The 19,823-nt window shown below is 44.6% G+C and overlaps 1 pseudogene; it reads left to right on the top strand.

Moving 5' to 3' along the window:
- The first annotated feature begins 1,968 nt into the window (after nucleotides 1-1,968).
- Nucleotides 1,969-19,823, top strand: part of LOC112860584 (phosphatidylinositol N-acetylglucosaminyltransferase subunit P pseudogene) — a 35,526-nt pseudogene continuing 17,671 nt past the window's right edge.

Here is a 19,823-nt window from a genome sequence, read left to right as displayed (position 1 = left end):
CCCTCCTCTTCTCTCCCTCCACCTCTTCCCCATCTGTGTGAAGACAGAGGAGCCAGCTCATCAGACCCCTTCCAGCACAGAGTTGGAGTAAGCTTTCTCCCCTCAGTGCCTCTGAGTTTTGCACCTCTTTTCTTCCTCAAATTCATCTCTGAGGCTCTGTGGGGCCTGCAGGCAGGCGCATTCCAATCTTGAATATTACCTTGTCACGGAATCCTCATTAGCTGGCTTCTGGAGTCACTCTTTTCTCCAGCTCTCTCCGGAAAGCAGGAGTCGTGTCTTTGTCCCACGCTAATTTGCCCTCTCCACCCCTCGCACCGCAAGCCCACTGTTTCTGAAACAATAGATGGAGGAGAAAATAGTTCTGGGATTCGTCTCATAAATCTTCCACTGACTTTCCTGGAAATTCTCTACCCTTGAGCGAGTTTGGTGTGGAAGAGCCTTAGAAGATCATTCCTGACTCATTAGCCCATTTCTACAATGTGCCAGCTGGATCATCTGAAAATTATTCAGCTACCCAGGAGGGAAGGCTTTTTGCCAAACTATAGGCTAACTCGAAGAAGTTAGTGCAATCCTGTCCGAGGCAAAGCCAAGAGAAGGCCCTTCAGAGAACCATTTCCTGGCCCTCAGAGCATCAGTGCCCCCCCTGGAGTGGATTTTTTCAGAGATTCAGTCCCTGCCTGCAAACCTTCCTAAAGAAGGCTGGAGGTTATCCACTGTGCTGCTGCCTTTCTGTGTATCTGGGAAGAAAGAAGTCCTATAGCTTACTATTCCTGATGGGGTGGGTCCTGGGAAATATCATTACCCTGCCCTTTCAGACCCCCATGAACTCAATCAGGCTGACAACACAAGCCTTTAAATTTCCATGTATGCACTCACCATTTATTTTCTGAATAACTTTTATCTCTTCTACTTTGGCCTCTTCCACGTCTAAGATTCTATCATCACTTTCTCATCGTATTTGTGTCTGTTTTTCTATCCCTTGTTAATGCTCTACTGGGCATGCCATTTTATCAATAATGACAGATCGGTAAATCAAGAAGAAATTCCACCGTTTATTGAACCCTTACCTGTGTCGGGCACTGTGCTGGGGGCTTACATACGTTAGCTCACGTAGGCCTCCACAGCACTGCTAAGTAGGTGTGTAATAGCCTATTTACAGTGGAGGAAACCGAGGTTTAGGAAAACAAGCACTGTCAGTCACGTCACACAGTTAGAAAGTGGCCGTCAGCATTCGAACCTTGCTCTATCTGGCTCATGAGCACTCTGGCCATAGCCATTGCCCTAAAACACAGAGAGCCCAGGAAACGTAGAGTTTCTCTGATTACCAGCCACATCCGAGCACCTGCCATAGAGCTGGAGCAAGGTCCACTGTCACCAACTCTCTGAAGTCTGGTGGTGTAGACCCGGGCGGCCGCAACAATTTCTGCAGAAAGGCACAATATAAGAGGAATTTAAGAACTGTCAGAAACCTGGAGGCCAGAAACATGTCTAGCTCCTAACACAGAGCAGGGTGCTAAATAGGTGCCTGATGAAATGCTTTTGATGATGAAAGAGAATTCCTCAGGCAAGGGAGACAGGAGATCAGTGAAGAGTATTAAATGAAGGCCCCCAGGGAACAAAAACAGGGGTGCCATCAAAGACAAAGAGACAAGTCAGACAAACATAAAACCAGCGCAAGTATGAATAGAAAAGGTGAGGCTTTAGAAGTCAGAGCCATGGGAGAAGGTCAGAGAACGTACCTGAAGTCCCTCTGCTGTCGAATCCTGTTCTTCAAATCTCTACATTTCCCTCCACCTCACTGCTAACGCTTCAGCAACATGGGCCAGTAAAGTGCCGAAACCCAATGAGGTTTGAGTTTAGCAAAATCGTTGGTGTGAATGAGGACTTGGTTTTAACATATGTAGTCTCTCTGTCTTTAGTTTTCTCATCAAATATATCCATTCACCCTAACGTATCGAAAGCCCAGGGCAGCACTTGCGCAGGGGACTCGAAGCTGAGGTGGCCGAGCTGTCGGGAGGGGCCTGAGTGGGTGCTTCGAGGACCCAAGATTGTCTAAAGCCACAGGGGAGATGGTGGAACATTCACCATCACCATTGCCAGAAAGAGCGATGTATGGCTTTGCTCTTTGCTTAAGCTCCCAATGTGGCTTCATACTATATCTTGTAGGAGCTTTTATTTCTGAATCTTGGCTAAACTCCTTAGGCTTAACCTACTGGCCTCAAAAGTATTGGGCGTTTGCATTGTCCGTCTACCTCCTCATTACTATAGTAATCGGTTACGTACTCTTGTTGGGAATAAACATGATGAGTACCTCTCAGCTCAACTCCACTCATGCCATCACAGATAACTAGGCTAAAAATCAACAGCAGAAGAAATACGAAGAAGAGGCCATCCCAACATTAAGAGATATTCCTATTAGTGAAGTAAGCCAAAAATTCTTTCTTGCAGTCAAAGAACTTTGCACCAAAAACGAAATTGTATGTAGACTAACAACATGCATTTATTATAAAAGTTTTTGATGTAATGATTTCGACCATAATGATTTTGAATATCTCTCTTATTAAAACCTGATATCGAAATGTAAAAAAATAAGTTGAACCTCTCTTAGATTAAGTTCCATGATGATCGTTCAAGGCTCAGCTTGTCCCCTTCCGAGGAGCCAACCTGCCCTCTCGCCCATAGGGACTTCTCTCTCCTCTAAAACACTTACCCTCTGCCCGCCTCACAGAGGGGAGCCCTGTCATCCTCACCTCAGTAAAAAGCAACTCTTACCGCGAACTGCTCAAGCTGAGACCCCAACATCCTTGGTTTGTCATTTCCCATCCACGGTCACATCAATCTGTCAGCAAGCCGTGCCAACCACACCTTCAAAACATATCCCAGTGTGCACCCTTCCCCCATCCCGTGCCGTTCCCACCACCAACACTCTCTGGGACTCTTGCAGTGGCCTCACAGCCAGCCTCCCTGCCTCCACTTGGATGTTCCTCTGCTATTTCTCCACACAGCAGCCAGAGTGAGATTCTCAAAATAAATCGGGCCGTATCATTCTTCTGCTTCACCACATCTAAACTTAAATCTAAAACTTCCTACCTGAGGCTACAAGGCTGTATCTGATCTGGGGCTCCCATACGCCCATGGCAACCTCTCTGACTTATCTGCCTCCTCCTATATATACCCTGCAGGTAAATGGACCTTCTTTGTGTTTCTCCAGTCACTAGGCTTGGTCCATCCTTGGGGCACTGAACTTGCTAGTCTCTTCACTTAGACACTTCTGGTCCCAGATCGTCCCAGGGTTAACTCTTCTGTGATTCAGATCTCAGTTTCGCTGTTCCCTCCTCAGAAAATCAACACATTCTCTTTGTCTATACCACCAATCCAAAATAGCTGATGAAACACTTTCAGATCCATCGCCATTTAATTTCTGTCATAGTACTTATTACTGGGTTGTTCTTGATTGCTGACTTGTTTACATAATTGCCAACCACATATTCCATACCTGCATAATTAGGATGTAGGCTTCATTATATACCCTCTGCCACACTATTTCCCCAGTGCCTAGGAAAGCGCTCTGTAAATATTTACTGGATACATTCATGTAGTACGATGTAAGTTTTCCTAACTAGGAAATGGTGCTACTAATACATAAAGGCTAGTGTGTTTCAGAGGAGAAAGAAAGCAGTGTGCAACGGCTGTGTCACGGGGGCCACATGGAGGTGAGACAAGCTGAGCCATGCAGCGGGAGTAGAAGCTGAGCAGTGAGAGGGAACAGGTCATGCATATCTGGCCAGGGATACGGCACAAGGACAATGTCCTCAATGCACAGTAAGAAGCAGTAAGGTCTGGACACAAACCTAGGCAGCCCAACTCCAAATACTCCAAGCTCCAACTCCTGGTAAGCTGAGGAATTCTGTATTCATTCAGACCTGAGATGATGACCTACACAAAAGTGAGGCTGGAATGGAAATTGAGTGGAAATGTAAAGGAGGGAAAATGAGAGGGATGTTATAGAGAAGAGGGGAAGAGGCAGTAAGTTATTTTACTATAATTAAACAGAGCAGAAGTAAGTTAGAAGTAGCAGAAAGAATCAGAGATGAATTTGAAAATGAAAAATAAACTTTAAAAACTGGAGAAAATGGTCGTGCTATTGACTGTAAAGAGGGAGATCCAGATTATGTGGGAAGGTGGGTCAGATTTTAATAGAGTTGAGGCTGAGAAGGTGGCAGGGGCTTCTAATAGAAGTATCTAGGAAGCCATGGGAAATGTGGACTGATGTCTGGTGACATGACAGCCAGAGAAATGTGTCCCTGAGTCATCTAAACAGGAATCACAGACGATGTTGTGATATATTCCAAGAGAGGGGAAGTCTGAAGAGACCGTCCCTATGTCCCTCTGTTCAGCTGCTGCCTTCCAGTTTCAGGAAGGGGAGACCTGCCCCAAGGTAGAGGTGGAGGTGGATCCCAAGCATCCTCCCAGAAGCACAGAGCAGCATGTTAGAGCACTAGGGAATTGGAGAGTCTATGACGTGGGAAAATATGATCCAGGTGCTGGTGCCCAAAGCAGGCAGGGCACATGTATCAGGAAGTTGAAAAGGTAGAAACCATTGGAGACTCATTGAGGAGGGAATGAGAATTTGGTCCAGAAATGGGGACAGATAGAAGAAGGGAGGGAAGCCAAGGGGGATATACATTATTTATGGTAAAAGACCCCGGGGGGTAGAGTCCAGTGGCCAAAGGATAAAGTGGCCAAATATGACCAGAGTGTCCTGTGTTTCAAGGAGGTCAAGAATAAAGTCTAAGAAAAGGTAATCAGGCTTTCCAATCGGTGAATTTACATTGACTATTTGGGAACAATTTCAGTCGAGTGTCGGGACAGAAACCAGATCACTTGGGTTTATGGGTAGGAAATAGAAATCCCAGATGCACAGAATTGGCTCAAGAGGAAGAATTGCAATAACTTTTTTTTTTAAATACTCTTCTTTAGTGGATGAAGTCATGAGCTCAAAGAGAAGAAATGGAGGTGGGGGGTCAGAGGAACAGAGAAACGTTGGCATAGGTGCTATGAAGACAGTGTAGACGATAAACTTTCAGGTGTGGTGGTTATTCAAAAAGTGAAAAATGCTGAATGCAGTCATTTGTTCAGTAAATACTTTCTGGGCATTGTCTTAGGCAAAGAGATAAGGCCATGAATAAGACAGTAGCCCATGCCCTTAAGTAGCTTGCGGTGGTGGGTGGTCAGGGCAGCCATGATCATGCTCACAATTGCTCTTGTGTAAGACTTCATATTTGGAAAAGTACTTTCACGTTCCCTTATTTCATTCAAACCAGACATGCTTCCTTTGAGGTCAATGTAGGGAAATTCACTTTGCAAAAAAAGTCAAACTAAGGCTGAGACATTAGAAGGCATGTTAAAGGCTCCAGAGCTAGTTACTAGGAATGTAAAAATGACAGCTCTTGTTTCTGGACTTAGAAACGACAAACAGAGGACTGGATGGACAGAAATACCTATTTTGGGCATCTCTTTTCTGCACTCTCTCCTCCCTCCCCTCTTTAAGTCAGATGAAGTCTTCTTATATCTAATTTCTCCATCCGGGCTTAGCTCCAGCTTTGAAATGCAATTCAAGTCTAATACTCAACATTGGATTTGCATGTGGCCAAAGATAGCAGCCATTGTTTTTATTTTTTTATTAAAGTTTACTTATTTCTTTTGAGAGAGAGAGAGAAAGAAATTGGGAGAGGGGCAGAAAGAGAGGGAGAGAGAGAATCTCGAACAGGATCCTCACTGTCAGTGCAGAGCCTGAGACAGGACTTGAACTCACAGACTGGGAGAACATGACCTGAGTCAAAATCAAGAGTCAGATGCTCAATGGACGGAGCCACTCAGGCACTCCAGTAGCCATCAGTTTTTAGATGAACAATGCGTAGTAGACAATTTTAGGTACATTAACTCAAATCCGCAAGAATCCAGCCATCCCCTAGGATTTCCTTGTTCCTTGACCTCTAGTGAACTTGGCTTGAGCCTCAATTCCAAAAACCATGGAAGTTCCAAGCCCTTCCCTCAATTTCCATGAATTCCCAGAGCATTAGCCTAATCCATTCACATGTGCTATCTCCTCTCTGATCCCAAACTGAAATCCAGCCCCATTCACGTGTTTCTAGAACCAATCTGGTGAGTTTAATCAAATTTATAGACTTGCTAGGGGGCAAGAAAATGGCTTGAGGAAATGCCTAACTGAACAATATAGAGCCCTCCACCATCACCCTATCTCCACTCTCTCCTCCTTTCCCTTTCCCTTTTTCCTTATAAGCTAAGTCAAATCCTCCTCGTATTGCCTGCAATTGAGTGTATTAATCACATCGGGTGTCTTGAGCTTGCCCTTAGGGGTCTTACCCTCGCCCCGGTATTCCTTCCAGACAAATACAGTGTTCTCTACAAGAGAAGCTAAGGCAAATAAAATGTCTACATCTGGTGACATCTGTAATAACCCTCTGAAACACACGTTATTATTATTTTCATTTTGTAGAAGAAGAACCTGATGTACAATAAATCCAAAGCCTCTGCCCACGTTTTCGTAGTTGGCAAGTAGTACGTCCAGATCGCAACTGAGATCTGTCCGACTTTGAAGTCCATGTGTTTTGCAAGACACTGTGATCTGGAGGTTATCTCAGGAGGGTCTAGATGAAGGACCAAATCTTGAAGAAAGGGAGATGGGGAAAGGCCATTTTCTTCCATATTCAGGAAGAAAGTGTCAAGCAGAAATCATGCCTGCAGAAGAATTTCCCTGCGCATACTCCAGTGAGAATAATGCCTAGAACACCCAAATTATTATATGAGTCTGCTACAGATCCGTCTGTAACTTTAAAATCTGACAGAGGAGTTTATCTTGATGTGATGGTTATCCCAAGCACCCAAAGTACTTAGACCTTAACATTATCCACTTTAGAAAATTGCAGTGTGACAACATGGATGGACCTTGAGGACATTATGCTAAGCGAGATGTCAGATGGAGAATGACAAATATCGCATATCACTTATATGTGGAATCTTAAAAAAAGAAAAAAAACCAACTTGTAATAACAGAGTAAAATTATGGTTACCAGGGGATGGAGGGTGGCGGGACGGGACGGATGCTGATCAAGGGTACCAATTTGCAATGTGCTAGAGATCTAATGTACAATATAGTGAATGCAGACGACAACGATGTATTGTAATCATCAAACTTGCTTAAGAAACTGTCTTAATTATTCGAACCACTAACAAGAGATGATAATTATGTGACCTGAGAGTCGCTTATAATTGCTTCAGTGGCAACCATGCTGTAATCTACAAATGTATCCGATCAGCATGTTGTGCGCTTTGCGTTTACATGATGGATGTGGTACGTCAAATATATTTCAATTATAGAAAAAAGGAAAGAAAATTACCGCGGAGACTAACCCCAAGAAAAATGAAGTCATGACTGAGAAAGCATCATTTAAAAGATCCAGATGGGGCGCCTGGGTGGCGCAGTCGGTTAAGCGTCCGACTTCAGCCAGGTCACGATCTCGCAGTCCGTGAGTTCGAGCCCCGCGTCAGGCTCTGGGCTGATGGCCCGGAGCCTGGAGCCTGCTTCCGATTCTGTGTCTCCCTCTCTCTCTGCCCCTCCCCCGTTCATGCTCTGTCTCTCTCTATCCCAAAAATAAATAAACGTTGAAAAGAAAAAATTAAAAAAAAAAAAAAAAAAAAAAAAAAGATCCAGAGGCTGACCATACTGGATTTAACATGGGGAATGAATTACCTTGCCTCAGGACTCTCTTCCTACTGATGCCGTGAACCTAATTGTTTATGAGCATCGGCCTCACCTAACTGATGTGTTTGCAATACGTTGCCTGGCAGAATAGAGCCCCGAAATTAGGTCTATACAAATAGGGTGAGCTATTGCATCTGACTTCTTGGTTTAACAAAAATTGTAGAAACACATCCTAAGGGGATTCCCCCTTCTCATCACCCCGTACGCTTTACAAAAGATCTATCATCATCACCACTGTTTAACAGAATCCGTGCGTGGGCTGGGCACTATCCATCCACCTAAGGACAAGGAAAAGCAGGGCTGTTACCTTCACAGAACTTCTAATGTAGTGGGAAAGATTTTGTTTTTAAAAATCACAGAAATAGGGGCGCCTGGGTGGCGCAGTCGGTTAAGCGTCCGACTTCAGCCAGGTCACGATCTCGCGGTCGGGGAGTTCGAGCCCCGCGTCAGGCTCTGGGCTGATGGCTCGGAGCCTGGAGCCTGTTTCCGATTCTGTGTCTCCCTCTCTCTCTGCCCCTCCCCCGTTCATGCTCTGTCTCTCTCTGTCCCAAAAATAAATAAACATTGAAAAAAAAAATTTAAAAAAAATCACAGAAATAAATGTATAATTGCACTAGCAAATTCTAAATACTTTCATTGCTTTATTTGATTCTCATAACCCTAAAAAGTAGGAAGTATTACCTTCATTTTATGGAAGAGTAAATTGGGGTTCAGAGACATTAAGTGATCAGTGTAAGGTTACATGGAATTGCTATTTGATCTACATCAGTCCAAGTTCAAAGCTATCCCTCTGCCTTCTTGAAACACTAAAAATAGAAGGACCTCACTTGAGCGTTTTGACATTGAATCATGACACATTAGGTCATGTTACTCTGGGGTGTTTTTAAGTTTTTATTTTAATTTCCGTTAGCTAACATACAGTGTTATATTAGTTTCACGTGCACAATATAGAGATTCAGCACTTCCATACATCACCCAGTGATCATCACAAGTGCCCTCCTTAGTCCCCATTGCCTGTTTAACCCAACCCCCTCCCCCCAGTAACGATCAGTTCTCTATAATTAAGAGTCTATTTCTTGATTCCTCTCTCTCTCTCTCTCTCTTTCTCTCTCTCTCTCCCTCTCTCCCTCTCTCCCTCTCTCCCTCTCTCCCTCTCTCTGTTCAGTAATTTCTACACCCAACATGGGTCTTGAACTCATAACCCCAAGATCAAGAGTTGCATGTTCCAATGACTGATCCAGATAGCCACCCCTGTTTTGTTTCTTAAATTCCACATGTGAGCAGTATACTCTCTAGCTCCATGAAGAAAATGTGGTACAGGGACGCCTGGGTGGCTCAGTCGGTTAAGCATCTGACTTGGGCTCAGGTCATGATCTCACGGTCTGTGAGTTCGAGCCCAGCGTTGGGCTCTGTGCTGACAGCTCAGAACCTGAACCTGCTTTGAATTCTGTGTCTCCCTCTCTCTCTGCTCCTCCCCTGCTCATGCTTGCGCTCTCTCTCTCTCTCTCCTTCAAAAATAAGTAAAAACATTTAAAAAAAATTTTTTAAAGAAAATGTGGTACATATATACGGTAGAATATTACTCAGCCATGAAAAAGAATGAAATCTTGCCATTTGCGGGTCATGTTACTCTGTTAAAGTGATAATATGAGGCAGGGGGGATGATTACCTCTTGAGTTTTGTGGAACCTTCCTGGGGACATCCTTACAGTTTCGGCTGTCACATTCCACGAGATTATGGATATGAACAACTCCTTGGATTTTTCTTATCCTGAGCTCTCAGAGATGATGTTAGCACCTGACTGGCTCAGTCAGCAGAGCATGCAACTCTTGATCTTGGGGTTATCGGTTTGAGCCCCACATTCAGTGTAGAGATTACTTAAAAATAAAATCTTTTCTTAAAAAGGGGAGTGGGATGCTTTTAGAACCTACTTTTGATTATTTCCTTGTTTGTTCATTATGTGCTTGTTATCCTAGTTTATTTGATTATTTAATAATTGTCCTTGATTATTCTCAACCAGAAAATGACCAAAATTCTTAGCATGATAGGTCCCTATGACCTCACCCCTTTCATTCCCTCTCTAGCTCCCAAGCTGGAGCATTCCACTCTTTTTAAGATCCTGTCTTCTCATTTAATGGCTTTAGAAACTTTTTTTTGTCCTGCATAATACCTGCATAAACATATTGCAGGTATTTCCTCCTTTGCAATGTCACCTTTGTTAAAGCTCTTAAGGTGTTTGTGCCTCGGCAGGTGAACCCTGAGTTTCTCTAGGTAAGAACCATGTCATATCCATCAAGACAATTCTAGCGGCTAAGAACAGGCACACAGTATGACCTTGATAAATGCTCGGTGGATGAAAGTATGGATGAGTAAATGTGTGACTGGATATCCCGTAATTTAGGGCTCTAGCAGTCCAGGAGAGACATAATTTCAAATTCCTCACAAGCCGTTTCATTTAAGTAGCTCAATAACTAGCATCACAGAATATCAGCTCTGGAAGGTTCCTGAAATAACCTCTTCCAACACTTGTATTTTATAGATGAGGAGCGGGGTTTTGCAGAGAAGACTTGCCCAAGGTCATGTCTTCATTACTCTCCACCTGCCCCACAATCACTCTTGGTTGCAGGGGCTTCATTCTTCTTTTGAGCTCAAATGCAATCCCAAGACCTTTTTTTTTTTTTTTAATTAAAATTAATGGCTGATCTACAAAGAAGCCTGTTAGTGTCACAATTACCCAGGGACCTTGAGAGACACTCTGGCGAGTGGAAGGGGGCAGAGGCAATGAGGTCATCCGGTGTCTGTATTTATCAATAGGGATCTTAGTTCCTTCCTTCCATGAGAACTCTCTGCATTTAATGGGGAATTTTAAAAGCTTGTGGTTTGCAATAAGATCCATCACTGTGGCTTCAGTCAGGTCTATTGTTCCTTGCTGCTCACTACATGTACAAAGTGGGACTCAAACAAATGTGGGTTGATATTGAATAAATATACATAGGGCATCGGTAACCTACAATTAGCTCAATCATAGATAGTGCAACTAATACTCAACCGTGAGTTGTAGCCAAGAACCTGGCAGTCTCACCCCTAAAATTATGATAGTGTTGAATTCTTTACCAAGAGGTTTTACCTTTAAAGAAACATGCAAAAAATGTAATTCTCCTGCTTATCGCTCAAGAAGCACCCAGACCTCACTGGCCTGCCCGTGGTTCTTTGTTTGTCGGCTCTTCCCTTTAGAAAGCAACACCACATTTTGTTTATCCATGCATGTCAGTAGACATTTGGGTTGTTTCCCCTTTTTGGCTGTGGTGAATAGCACTCCTTAGGAGCTCAGGTATATCAGGTAGGTCCCTTCTGAAGAGCTGGGCAGGAAGTCCCAACCAACTCCCACTTATTTTTACTGGCCACCCTTAACTGCAAGGGAGATTGGTGAGCACATTTTGTCTGAACTTTCCTCCAAGATAGTTTATCTGGAGGCTAAAGGACTGTATCCCCAGAAAGCCCATTCCTGTAGAAGATGGACGTGTTCAGGCCTGAACTTATATTTTTCTGAGCATTTTCACGTATCTACCCTCTCATCTCCAGAGCTACATTTGCAATGACCTGTTTAACATCCCCGCTCGGAAAGTCGCTGGCATTTTAACTCAACAGATCAGAAAAGGTAATTACCCTCTAACTCCTCCCCACCCACCAAATAGCTCTTCCTCATTTCAAGTCAAATAGGCTTTGTTTAAGTAACCTTAAAGTATCAGGTACAAATATGATCATTCGTATTGTGAAGCTCCAAAAAAGAGATATGGGTGAGGATACTTTTCAAAAGTATTTGTCCGTGGACCCCTTTTTTTCTTTTAGGGGACGCTTCTTGGGATAAGTGCGCTGAGCAATGTATTCTGGGAAATAGCCATCAAGTGTGGGAATCCATAAACGTCAAGGCTCTCTTACCTTTGGTGCTTTTCGAGTCACCTCGACTCTGTCTCCCAAAGTCTCTCATCTCTGCTTTCCTTCCCTTCTCTCCTGCTAAATTAGTTAATCAAGGTGGTCATTAGACTGAAGTGGTCCTAATAGCTTAGCAGCCACCAACATCAACAAACCAAAACTGAAGCCTGTAAAGCCTCAACGTTACTCAGTGGGAACCTAAGGACAATCAATCACAAATGGCCACCTAGGCTTTTCCAAGTAAGGCAAACGTTTGAGCTATGGCTAATCAATAACTTCGTTGCTTTGCATTCACCTTAGGTCTATGAGAGTCTCTTTGTGCTCTGGTCAGAAGAGCGCCCTTAACCCCTTCTGTTTCCTGCTGCCCTCTTCAAACCAGTCTTTAAAAGTTTTTTTTAATGTTTATTTCTTTTTGACAGAGAGAGAGAGAAAGAGAGAGAGAGAGAGAGAGAGACCAAGCATGAGTGGGGGAGGGGCAAAGAGTGTGGGAGACACAGAATCCGAAGCAGGCTCCAGGCTCCGAGCTGTCAGCACAGAGCCCGATGCGGGGCTCGAACTCACGGACCGCGAGATCATGACCTGAGCCGAAGTCAGACACTCAACCGCCTGAGCTGCCGAGGCACCCCCAGATCAATTTCTGTTCAAACAAGCTCTTAAAAGTTTTAATGTACCTCAGTTTATCTTTTAGCACTGCCTTTCATTTCTAAGGCTACCAGACCACCTTTCCCAGTGTGACTTGTCTCCCTGACCTAGGGCATTTGCCTTGTTCGTTCGTTCCACACCAGCGGTTGTGCTGGGCACTAGGGACACAACAGTGAATAAAGGAGCCGTGGTCCCTGTCTTCTTCACGGATCATGTTGCTTATGGTCCAAAAGGCATGGAGAGACAGGCCTACATCAAGTAATCACACAACAAGAGGAAGATGACAACTGTGAGGGGCACTGCAGAGAAGAACATGATGCTATGTGGCTCTCTGGGAAAGTCCCTAAGGAGAGATGTTTGAGCCTAGAGCTCCTGGCTGCTTGGGAACTCATTAGGCAAATGGAAGGAAGTTTATCAGGGAGAGCTGGGGCAGGAGGAAGTCTCGTGAGGACAGGACCTGCAGGTCACAGTGAACGGCAGTGAGGGAGATGAGACAAAGGGGGCAAAAGAGACGGTTGGGGGGTGGGGGACAGGGGGGCCTTGAAGGCCTTGTTAAGAATTTGTACCTTTAGCCTTCAAGCCGAGGGGTGATTTATCGTTGTGTCTGTTTTGAAAAGTTGGTTTCATGTGCTGTGTGGGTTGACATGGGACTGTAGAGAGGCAAAGGTGGATGCACAAAGACCAGATAGAAGTCCCTGCAAGCAGCCACGCAGATGATGGTGGTGGTGGTGGCCGTGGCTTGGGCCAGATGGCCATGGAGAAATGTTGACAGATTCGATGGTATTTCAGAGGGTGGGTCAACAGGACATTGGTTTGTATTGGATGAGGCTACCTGGGGGTAGATCTTTCTTCCCTGAGGACAAAAATCTGTGTCTCCAGTATTTCTTGCTTCCCTGAGCCTAACTACAGACCCTGCATTTAGTAGGAGAGGGCCAGCAGGTTTGCTGAACTGATTGGCTTTGGATATTTGCATAAAAGAGCAAAGGTTTGAGGAAAGCCAGTCTAACAGGTGCAGTTGTGATGCAAAAAGGAAGGGACAAATCCCACCCTCCTTTACCTTCCCAGAGTGAGTGAATAGGATTGCAGGGAGGAACACGCCTGGGCCCAGCGTGGGAACTGAAAAGGCAACTGTAACTCTCCCCTGTCTCTACCTGAGGGCACAGGCACAGAACCTTCCCGTGGCCGAAATGGAACTGTATAATCAACACTGTCCTCATGCACTGGAGAGCTGGACGGGCCTCTGTCGAGCCATGTGGCTCTACCAGGAAGAGAAAGGTTTGAAGGCCTATTCCAAATTAACATTTTGCAACGAAAAGCCCTTGCTGGGCCACCTCAATTAACTCGATGAATTGGTGCTCTTAGATGTGAGTGGCTGTGCCTGCAAATTGGAAAAAATTACCAAACCCAAAACACAGTGATCCAAAGAGCTTTTAGATTCGTTGTAGTTCAAAACGCTCAACGTGAGACCGCCAGACAATATTCGTCGTGATCCACAACTCTTGAGAAGACTGGGAGTAAAGGATCGTCTCACCACAGTCGTAAACAGAGTGACATTCTGTCAGAGATGCTGAAGAAAGTTCCAGACTCAGAGGTCAAGGATTGCCATTTTTTTTAATGCTAAAGCAATTCTATGCCAGAAACAGAGGGCGCCTTGTCCTCAGTGGTCCCCTTCTTCGCTCTAAGGAGCCCTGGTGTTTTCCCCAAATCTTTGTCCCTGACCCCACACCATAATTACAGCTAACCTGACAGTTTTCCAGAGTTCAACGGCTCTCGCCTCAGTGACAGACTTAGAAATAGAGAAGTATTTTCTCGGAAACACAACAATGTTACCAACATCTATGGTGCTCTGTAAGTGATTAGATAATACAAGAATGGGGGTGGTTTGGGGAAATTACAAAATGGTAACTGGTTGTGGGATAACAACCAGGAGGAAAAGAGAGCGCCTGAGGGGAATTGCTAAATCAGAGCTTTTTTTTTTTTTTTTTCTTTTAGCTGTTGCCCTGCATTTTCGTTAGTGGCTGCCTGGGGCTGAGACGGCCACAGGCCTAATTATACCTGTGGACATCACACCACATAATAGAAGCATTAACATGGTGCCCAGTGACCTGCCTGAGAGCCCCTTCCCACCAGCCAGAAGGTTCTCAAACCAATCAAATGCAAAAGGTCATGAAATTTGGATGACATTCAAGAATTATTGTTAGGATTTTTTAGGTGTGATAATGATATTGCGGTTACGTTTAAGAAAGAGAGGAAGAGTCCATAGCTCTCAGAGATAAGGTTCGAAGTAGTTACCAGTGAAAAAATATGACGCCTGGGATCTTGGTCAAGAAAGTCCTGTTGGGGGCAGGGGAAAGGGTGGAGAATTAAGGAAGCACACTCAGGCTTGAATTGATAATTGCTGATGCCTCGTGATGGGAGGATGGGGCCAGTAGACAATGCTCTCTTTATGCGTGTATGTTTTTGGAACTTTCCATGATAAAAGTTTCAAAACACCACAAGCATTTTCTCTTTGTTGGTTTTTTTTTTTTTTCAGAGACCCCTAAGAAAGCCAAGCTCTTGATAGCAAGAAACCCTTTTCTCGAAGCCAAGAAATCAATATAAACATGCGAGTGTTATCACATGTTCTTTGTGCTTCTAACACATGAAACATTGAACTCTTTGCCTACAGAGGAAGGGAAAGCTAGGAATGAGGTTGAGACCCTCTCTTCACTCCATAAAACCATGAGTCACATCAACACATTTTCCTCACTTCTAGTCACATGTGCCCATGACCTGCCAGATGTTAGCCAACTGATTAGTTTCAGAAGAATCTTTAAAATTCTACTATTGTCATCATCAGGCACAAGGCCCTGTGGGTAATATACTCTAAACAGGAACAAAACTGAGATCTGGTTATAAATTCTGTGTTCAGGGGTGCCTGGATGGCTCAGTCGGTTAAGCGGCCAACTTTGGCTCAGGTCATGATCGCATGGTTGAAGAGTCGAGCCCCGCCTGAGGCTCTGTGCTATTCTGTCAGCACAGAGCCTGCTTTGGACTCTACGTCTCCCTCTCTCTCTGTCCCTCCCCTGCTCATGCTCTGCCTCTCTCTCAAAAATAAGTAAACAATAAGAAATTTTTTTAATAAATTCTGTGTTCAAAAATAGCTTCTCCTCAGAGGCCATGTCCATAATCTCCCTTCGAAACTTCCCATTTGGGGCGTAAGGACTTCTCTGCCCAGGAATCTGGCTTTTGAGGTTCCCCTTTGATAGCTCATTTCTCAGCTGCTTTTGACTCCCTCCATTCATGGCAAGAAGCTAAGACTGTTCTTTGGGAATCTTCCTCCCACCCTCTGGTTTCTTCTTCTTGTGCAGAGAACACGGGGTAACATCCTTTAGAGCCTCCTGCTATAGCTTCTATTCAAGTAGGGCACTCGTCCCCTGTTGACTCTGGTGTTCTCAACAATCAAACCAAGCAAGATCACAAAGTATCCATGTCATAACTTCTGTGAGCCCAGAACTATCTTAAGTCCTGAAATAGAAGAATGAGAGAGACAGAGACAAAGAGAGGGGGGAGGGAGAGAGGAAAGAAGGAAGGAGGGAGGAAGGAAGGAAGGAAGGAAGGAAGGAAGGAAGGAAGGAAGGAGAGAAGGGAGGGGAGGAGAGGAGGGAGGGAGAAGAAAGGGAGGGAAGGAAGGAGGGAGGGAAAGGGGAAAAGAGAGAACAAAGGGAAGGGGAGGAGGGAGAAAAGGAAGGAAAGAGCGAAAGAAAGAAAAGCAATGACTTCCTGATTAACTATCTTCCATGACTTTCAGACATGAGAATATGTTTCTCCAGAACATACTCTCCTTGGATTGACTAATGGAGAACTTCAAGAGAGAAAGAACGGAGACTGAGTTTCAAAGTTTGTCTTTTCTTTTTCTCTTTTCATCTTCAATCGCCTTGGGTTCAGAAGGCTATTTCTATAAGCTGCAGCATCTGGACCTGGACCATCTGGTGGAGGCAGCATCCATGCTTGATGATTCAATTTGCTCAGTGGGTGACTAGATAGTCTTAAAAGCCCTCTGTGTCAGCACAGGTCGTTTGTCTATATCAGATGCAGAAGGAAGCCCTTCAGCCTCCCCGAATCACCCTAGAATGCTCTCCCAGATGGACTGGATGCTGTGATTCGTCATGAGAAATTGAACATCACCTGGTAAAGTTCTTCCTGAACAATGGGTCCAGATGTCAGGTTGAAAAATGTCCCTTGTGCTTGTTTCATTTTAAAGCGTGTGGTTAAAAGAACTTGGCGTGATTTATTTGTTGGTTGGGGGCATGGCAGAGTAGAGGGAAGGGGCAAAAATTATAGGACAATTTAAAACATAACCGATTTTGTTTGGCACTCCTTGGTGGGAACTTGAAATCAAATACAGTAGCAGAGACATCTGTCAAGGGCAACTTGCTCTGATGTCCAAGAGAACCTCCTTAAAAACCCATAAGTCATCAATGTAAGAAATACATGACATTTTTGTTCTTTCTGTTCTTCATGTCTTGGGGATAGAAGAGGCAAGGAATGGTACCTTGGATTTTAAATCGTGGCAAATGGCTGTTAAATCTGAGACGAGGTGCATAGGTCGCTCACGTGTTCAGCATTGTTCATTTCCAGCTCTCTCTCCTCCCAGACCACTCACCCCATAGGCTTGTTTTCACCTTCATTTATCTTGGTAAAGATGAGTTAATGGAAAATTGTTACGGCTTAAAAGAATTGCAAAGAAATGGTCAACTGAAAGATCAAATGTGGCCCTGCCCCCCCCCCCACCTTTATGGTTTCGTGATAAAACTAAGTCATAAATGAGAGAGAAGGAAAGGAATTAAATCAGACCAGCACATTTTTGGTCTCATACGGAAAAAAAAAAATACATAATTTCTGTGAACGTGACTTGACCTAGGCGTCTGTTAGGGAGATCTTTAATAACTCAATAGCTCAGCTAAGAAGATGAACTCCAGCCTATGTCTATTCCCTGAACCTAGAAGAAGTCAGGATTATAAAAGCTTAGCTAGGTTATAGAAGGGAAATTGCAAAGTTGCTTTATTTTGTAAGACACCAACCTAAATGGGGGCTTGAGTCCTATTTAGAGAAGAGTGTGTGTGTGTGAGTTTGTGTGTGTGTGTGAGTTTGTGTGTGTGTGTGTGTGTGTGTGTGTGTGTGTGTGTGTGTTTGCATGTTAGGGGAATGTATGGAGTGTGGTATAAGGAATTGGATCACCCGGGGCGCCTGGGGTGGCTCAGTGAGTGAAGTGTCTGACTTCAGCTCAAGTTATGATCGCATGGTCTGTGAGTTCAAGCCCCGCATCAGGCTCTGTGCTGACAGCTCAGAGCCTGGAGCCTGCTTTGGATTCTGTGTCTCCCTCTCTCTCTGCACCTCCCCCATTCGCGCACGCTCTCTCTCTCTCTCTCTCTCTCTCAAAAATAAAATAAACGTTAAAAAATGTTTTAAAAAGAAGTTGGATCACTCCTGGGGCACCTGGGTGGCTCAGTTAGTTAAGCACCCAACTCTTGGCATCGACTCAGGTTGTGACCTCTCAGGCTCAGGCTCTACATAGAGCATGGAATCTGCTTGGGATTCTCTCTCCCTCTCTCTCTGCCCCTCTCACACTCGTTCTGTATCTCAAAAATAAATGAATAAAATAAAATAAAAAAGGAAGCTGGATCACCCTGGCCAGGCCCTGGCCTTTTCCACTATGTGTAGCCGGAGCCCTTCTACCTGGATGCAAAAGTTTCCACGCAGTTCTGGAAAGTGTGCTCCCAGAGGCTGTCAGCTCTGGCTACCTGGGTCCCCACTGCACTCAGTCCCGGACCCGGTGAAGCCTGGAATCCAGGAGGAGCTGTGGCTGGGTGCAGGAGCACACTCTTTCTGCAGTGTCAGAGGGCACAGAGCTATTACACCTCCCCAGGGGCACAGTGAGGGTCAGCCTAACTCTATCTGAAAACCTGTTTTCGCAGAGGGGGAAAGAAGTTATTTTAGTCCAGACACTGACACATTGATTTACATCAGTTCTGGCAGGAAACTGTCAGGAGAGTAAGTTTTTACAAATGAACAGTGGATGCTGTGGCCCTTAAAATGGCCTATAGCCATCCGTCATTCACAGCCTCTGCGTCTAAATGTGGCGTCCCCACGGGCAGGAACCTTGCAGAGATTTCGTTTTTACATGTGATTATTCAGGTTCTCTGAGAGTGGCAAGAGGTCAAAGGGAGTCACAACGGTGGGTGGAAAGGAATGGAAATAAATTCAAGAAACAGATGAAACCAGAGCACGAGCTGGTCGGTGAATGCTGGGTCGCCCTCTGAGTCCAGGGCGTAGAATCACAGTGGCCAGCGGCCCTCCCGGGAGCAGAGCAGCCAGCAGCCCCACTGATGGCCTAGTCTTCTCCTCAAGACCAGGAAGACTCCAGTCATGGAGTCTTCTATGCTTGAGGTCAAGGAGAAAAGCACAGTCATCTAAAACTTATTCTTCCTTCCCTCCTTTGTTCTGGATGCTCTCCATGTCCTATTTAGCAAGATCCCAAGAAATTAGCCAGAAATCCAAAATTCTGGTCTCTTCATTTAGGGATAAATAGAACGGTCAAGATGACCAGACTTCGCATGTCAACCTCTTAGAACCTTTTGCCCTCATCAGGGAAAACAAAATAATAGCAGATGCTTACTTGGTAAGCATAATCATTGCCAAGAGAGTTGGACTGGAAGAATATTTTATCAAGATATTATAGCGCATGAAGCAGGGGGTGGCTCAGTTGGGTGAGCATCCGACTCTTAATTTCAGCTCAGGTCATGATCTCACGGTTGGTGAGTTCAAGCCCCATGTCAGGCTCTGTGCTGACCGTGTGGAATCTGCTTGGGATCCTCTGTTTCTGCCCTTACCCCACTTACGTGCTCTCTCTGTCTCCGTCTTTCTCTCTCTCTCTCAAAATAAATAAACTTAAAAAAAAAAAAAAAAAGAGAGATATTATAGCTCAAAAAAAATCACCTTTTTTCTCCAAAGGAATTCATCTGCTACTTGGACCAGAATTAGTCTCTCCTTCCCTTGAGTTTATAGCATGGAGACCTTCAGGTTTTCCTAGGGTTAATACACCCCAGATCATCATGCTAAAGAAAGAGTCAGGGATTTGGGGCAGATATTCTATGCGGGCAAAAAAAAATTCTCTCTCAGAAGACCAAGTGAGGCCAGAGTGTACAGGAGTATAATTATGATCATTGTTAAGAGTTCATGAGCGTTAAGGAGGGCACTTGCTGGGATGAGCCCTGGCTGTTGCATGTAAGTGATGAATCACTGAATTCCACTCCTGAAACGAATACTACACTGTATGTTAACTAACTTGAATTTAAAACAAACAAACAAACAAAAACCAGTTCACACTCTGAGTGTAAATCCAGATTTCTCTCTGTTATGTAATGATCCCTCTATTTAAAAAGATGGATGGGGCTGAGCCTGAGTGGCTCAGTCGGTTGAG

Source organism: Puma concolor, chromosome A1 (assembly GCF_028749965.1).
Source record: "Puma concolor isolate L17-30 chromosome A1, mPumCon1.1.hap2, whole genome shotgun sequence".
Lineage (NCBI taxonomy): Eukaryota > Metazoa > Chordata > Mammalia > Carnivora > Felidae > Puma > Puma concolor.
Note: the sequence above shows the minus strand (reverse complement) of the source record. Positions and strands in the feature narration are given on the sequence as shown.